Below are 6,286 nucleotides of genomic sequence, written 5' to 3' on the forward strand. Positions count from 1 at the left end.
TGAGGTCAAGAGTTCAAGACCAGCCTGGCCAACATGGTGAAACCTCATCTCTACTAAAAATACCAAAAAATTAGCTGGATGTAGTGGTGCACACCTGTAGTCCCAGCTATGGCTGAGGGGGGAGAATCGCTGTGACACAGGAGATGGATGTTGCAATGAGCCAAGATTGTGCCATTGCACTCCAGCCTGGGTGACAGAGGGAGACTCCATCTCAGAGAGAGAGAGAGAGAGAGAGAGAGAGAGAGAGATATTGGACAATTATTTTGAAATAATTATCCTTGCTACAAAGATCAGTAACAGGGGTGGCACCAGTCTGAGTTTGGACAGGCAATTGGCGAGCCGATTTCCTTGCAGAAGTATGTTTCGTGTAAGGTTGGGATGGCCGTTGCACTAGGTTGTTTTTTTTGCAGCATTTGTGATAGTTTTTTATGAGGCATACAAGCATGAGAACCCTCTCTTCAGGACCTTCCCTGACTATCTATCAGGGTTGGTCTTTTAAAAAATTTCTTTTTTTTTAACATTAGTGATTCCATTTTGATTCTGACAACTTGATTCTGATTTAAGGTGCAATAAAATGCATATATTTAAAGTGAACAATTTTATGAGTTTTGACACATTAATATAATTAAAATAATGAATATTTCCAGCACACTCAAAACTATTCTCTTATAATCTATTCCTCCCTTCACCCCCATGTCCAGGCAACTGCTCACCCGCTATCTATAATTATAGATTAGCTTTCATTTTCTAGAATTTTTTTTTTTTTTTTGAGATGGAATTTCGCTCTTGTTACCCAGGCTGGAGTGCAATGGCACGATCTCGGCTCACCGCAACCTCCGCCTCCTGGGTTCAGGCAATCCTCCTGCCCCAGCCTCCTGAGTAGCTGGGATTATAGGCACGTGCCACCATGTCCAGCTAATTTTTTGTATTTTTAGTAGAGACGGGGTTTCACCATATTGATCAGGATGGTCTCGATCTCTTGACCTCATGATTCACCCACGTCAGCCTCCCAAAGTGCTGGGATTACAGGCGTGAGCCTGGCCCCCATTTTCTAGAATTTTATATATGGAATCATATGGCCTGCTCCAATCCTGTATCTTCTTTATACCATCACTGTAGGATAACCCTTTTTCTCTCTCCAGTATTGGTATCCCTGTTTCCTGAATGCCGTTGTTTCTTATTCTTTTTTTTTTTGTTTATTTGTTTGACATAGTCTCATTTTGTTGCCAGTCTTTTTTTGTTTGTTTGTTTTATTCCATTGTTTTGATGGGCCAAATGTTCCCATAATTTTTTGAGAACTTGGATATTTTTATTTTACCTGTATATTTGATAGTTTGATAAGTAGATTGTTTGGTTGGGTATAAAAGTCTAGATTGCAAAAATTTTTTACACAGACTTTTGAAGGCATTATTATACCATCTTCAATTTTCCAGTATTGTTAGCACTAAGAGTAATTCTGTCCTATCCTTTGTAACTGTATTTTTTTCTTTGGAAGCATTGCTTTTATTCTTGGTGTTCTGAAATTCCATGTGATGTACCTTGTATGGACAATTTTTTGTTTGTTTGTTTGTTTGTTTTGGCAGAGTCTCACTCTGCCTAAAAAGGCTGGAGTACAGTGAGTGACGTGATCTCAGCTCACTGCAACCTCTACCTCCTGGGTTCAAGTGATTCTTCTGCCTCCGCCTCCTGAGTAGCTAGGATTACAGGCATCTGCTACCACACCCAGCTAATTTTTGTATTTTTAGTAGAGACAAGTTTTCACCACATTGGCTAGGCTGGTCTTGAACTCCTGACCTCAGGTGATCTGCCAGCCTTGGCCTCCCAAAATGCTGGGTTACAGGTGTGAGCCACCATGCCTGGCATGTTCAGGCCTGTTAGAATTTATTGTGCTGTGTGCTCAGTGAACTTTCTTGAACTCCTGACCTCTGGTGATCTGCCTGCCTCGGCCTCCCAATGTGCTGCGATTATAGACGTGAGCCTCTGCACCTGGCCATGTTTTGTTTTTGTTTTTTGTAGGTAGACTTCCCTCAGAGCTCTAGTAGTCTTTAGCTGCCTATTCATGGGAGCTCCATGTGCATGTTCAAAGCTATTCTTTTGGTGAGCGTCATGGAGAATCATTAGGTCAGGTCCCGCAGATGTTAGATCTGTAGATTTTTCTCCTTTGGGTAGATCAGGTTTCCCAGAGAGGAGTCCTCTTTTCTCCTGCTTGGGTAAGGTAAAAGCCCTGCAGGGGAAGGATCTGGGAATAGCATCTCAGTACCCAAATATTCACAAAATTCCCATTATTTGGAACAATATCTGGTGTCTAGCTGTGTTCTGATACTGAGACTCCAAAGTCTTCCTTTGGAGTTAACTTCCTGTAGTGGTGGAGGTGGTGTAGTTGCTCGGCTGGGTGGATTGGGAAAGGAGATCTGGGGTTCTTACCTATTCTTTATAAAGAACTAACAACACCGCTGCTCGGCCTCTGATTCCTGACCACTCCTGGGTCTTGCAGCACAAACCAGCTTACTTTCCAGGTGGCATGGGCCCCTCCATTTTACATCTCCCAATATTTCGTTGATGTCTCTTTTATTTTATTTTATTTATAAAAGATGGGGTATCACCATGTTGGTCAGGCTGGTCTTGAACTCCCAACCTCAGGTGAGCCGCCTGCCTTGGCCTCCAATGTGCTTGGATTACAGGCATGAGCCACACACCTGGCGATGTCTTTTTTCTGATATTATGTTCTTTTCCATTCCTTTTGTCCATAAACATTTATAAACGTTTAACTTTTTTCTTATTTTAGTGAGATTTCTGGAGGGAACAAATGTAAGCTCTAGCATGTGTTTTCATCAGGCATAATCAAAGTCCCTTTGTGCAACATAATATTATACCATTTGTCCATTTGTGCAACTTACATTTCATTTCCAAATTTCCATCATTTAGAAATTTATTTCCGGGCTGGGCATGGTGGCTCACACCTGTAATCCCAGCACCTGGGGAGACTGAGGTGGGTGGATCACCTGAGATCAGGAGTTCATGACCAGCCTGGCTAACATGGCGAAACCCCGTCTCTACTAAAAATACAAAAATTACCCAGGCATGGTGGTGGGCGCTTGTAATCCGAGCTACTTGGGAGGCTGAGGCAGAAGAATCGCTTGAACCCAGGAGGCAGAGGTTGCAGTGAGCTGAGGTTGCGCCACTGCACCCCAGCCTGGGTGACAAAGTGAGACCTTGTCTCAAAAAAACAAAAACAAAAACAAAAAAAAACAAACAAAAAAAGAAATTTCTCATGAGGCTATAAACGCCTTGAGAAAAGTGGTTGAAATATTTATGTTTCCAACAGCATTGTGTGCCTAGCGTATGATCAGTATTTTGGGCATGTATTTAATGTACATAGTTTCCCGGTCATCCACAGTTTCACCCGCTGAGATTTCAGTTACCCAAGATCAACTGCAGTTTGAAAACATTAAATGGGCCAGGCATGGTGGTTCATGCCTGTAATTCTAGCACTTTGGAAGGTTGAGGTAAGTGGATCCCTTGAGTCCAGGAGTTCAAGACCAGCTTTGGCAACATGGCAAACCTCATCTCTGCAAAAAAGACAAAAATTAGCCAGGTGTGGTGGTGTGTTCCTATAGTCTCAGCTGCTCGGGAGGCTGAGGTGCGAGGATGGCTTAAGCCCAGGAGTTGGAGGCTGTAGTGAGCTTTGAGGGTACCACTGCACTCCAGCCTGGGCGACAGAGAAAGACCTTGTCTTAAAGTGGGGGGGGAGGAAGAAAGAAAAGAAAAAATAAAATATTAAATGGGCAATTCTAGAAATAATCCGTAAGTTTTAAGCTGTGCACCATTCTGTGCAGCATGATGAATGCCTCACTATAAACTTCATCCCATTGTAATGTGAATCCTCCCTTTGTCCACCGCATTCAGGCTCTCCCTGCTGGTTAGTCACGTTACCATCTTGGTTGTCAGAACTACTGTCATGGTGTCACCATGCTTGTGTTCAAGAAAGTCTTCTACTACTTAACATTGGCTCCAACTTGCAAGAGTAGTTGGCTGGACGTGGTGGCTCACACCTATAGTCCCAGCACTTTGGGAGGCTGAGACAGGTGGAATACCTGAGGTCAGGTGTTCGAGACCAGCCTGGCCAACATAGTGAAACCTCACTTCCACTAAAAGTACAAAAATTAGCCAGGAGTTGTAGCAGGCTCCTGTAATCCCAATTACTTGGGAAGCTTGAACCCAGAAGTTCGAGATCAGCCTGAGTAACATAGTGAGACCCCCATCTCTACAAAAAACGTTTAAAAATTAGCCAGGTGTGGTGGCACATGCCTGTAGTCTCAGCTACTTGGGAGGCTGAAGTGAGAGGATCGCTTGAGTCTGGGAGGTTGAGGCTCCCGTGGGCTAGGATGGCATCATTGCACTCCAGCCTGGTGACAAAGCAAGACTCTGTCTCAAAAAAACAAAAACAAAAAACGTCCGGGTTTTTGTTGGTTGGTTTGTGTTTTGTTGTGTTTCAATTTGTTTTTCTGTGAGTATTTTATTTTGCAAAAATATTGAGAGTCCTTGAGGGTGGAAAATGGAGGCATTTTTGTTTATGGGTATAGGGTTTCAGTTTTGCAAGATGAGAGTTCCGGATATTGATTTCACAACAATGTGAGTGTACTTAGTGCTACTGAACTGTACACTTAAAAATGGTTAAGATGGTGAGTTTAATGTTATGTGTATTTTATTATGATTAAATATATATATATATATATATATATATATATATATATATGTGTATGGATCCTTGACCCCCCCGACTTCAAGTGACTTTTGAATCCAGAGACTGTTACTATTTCTATTGTCATCTGGAAAGCCAAGCTGTAAGCAGAAATGCTACTGGTTAGCAAGAGGTAGTAAGTTCTGGAACTCAGTAGAGTCACCATTGCATAGTGCTATACCTGTTCGCAGTGCTCATAGCTGGCATTTCTGAATGAGGTTTCAACTTTAGAGAAGCACAGCTTTGATGGTGCACAGTGGCTGACCAGGAACTCAGTTCTTCAATGTTAAAGCTGAAGATGCTTCTTGTGAGGCCGAAGAGGGTTCCCAATCTCAGCACTACTGACGTTTTGGGCTGGATAAGTCCCTGTAGGGACCGATCTGTGCACTGGAGGATATTTAGTAGCATGCCTGGCTTCTACTCATTAGATCCTAGTAACACCACTCCCCAGTTGTGGCAGCCAAAACACGTGTCCAGCCTTTGCCAAAACCCCCTGGATGCACAAAATTGCCCCGGGTTGAGGACCGCTGGTGACGAAGCTGTCTGCACACCAGAAGGACCTCAGTACACACTTCTTTTCTTCAACACTGGCTTTTCCTCTGTGGCACTCTGAGCAAAGTTTTCTAGCTTCTAGAATAAAATGATTGAAAAAGAAAAATATTTAAGCTAATGCTTTAAAGCAAGCTTGTCCAACTTTTGGACCTCCAGCCACACGCAGCCCGGGAGGGCTTTGAATGTGGCCCAACACAAATTTGTAAACTTTCTTTAAACATTATGAAATTTCTTTGCTGTTATTTATTTATTTATTTTTATTTATTTATGTTTTTTGAGACGGAGTCTCACTCTGTTGCCCAGGCTGGAGTGCAGTGGCGCTATCTTGGCGGACTGCAATCTCTGCTTCCTGGGTTCAAGCCATTCTTCTGCCTCCGCTTCCCAAATAGCTGGGGCTACAGGGCCGTGCCACCATGCCTGGCTATTTTTTTGTATTTTTAGGAGAGGTGGGGGTTTCAACATGTTGACCAGACGGGTCTGGAACTCCTGACCTCAGGTGATCTGCCTGCTTTGGCCTCCCAAAGTGCTGGGATTACAGGCATGAGTCATCATGCCTGGCATTTTTTTTCTTTTTAGCTGAAGCTCATCAGCTATTGTTAGTGTTAGTGTATTTTATGTGTGGCCCAAGACCATTCTTCAATATGGCCCAGGGCAGCCAAAAGATTGGACACCCCTGATTTAAAGAATATTTCCAACGTGCTGTATACTGTCCTGTGCTACCTGATTAATGATCTCATTTAATCTTTTCAACAATTACCTGATGCAATTATGAACAGCCTCATTTTACAGTTAGAGAAACTGGGGTTTAGAGAAGTTGAATAACAGGGCAAAGTGGCGTATGCCTGTAATTCCATCACTTTGGGAGGCTGAGGTGAACAGATCGCTCAAGCCCAGGAGTTCAAGACCAGCCTGGGAAACTGGCAAAACCCTGTCTCTACCAAAAATACAAACTTAGCCGGGTGTGGTGGCGCTTGGGTGTAGTCCCAGCTGCTC

The sequence above is a fragment of the Sapajus apella genome, unplaced genomic scaffold, assembly GCF_009761245.1.
Source record: "Sapajus apella isolate SASKATOON/1434 unplaced genomic scaffold, GSC_monkey_1.0 scaffold43, whole genome shotgun sequence".
NCBI lineage: Eukaryota > Metazoa > Chordata > Mammalia > Primates > Cebidae > Sapajus > Sapajus apella.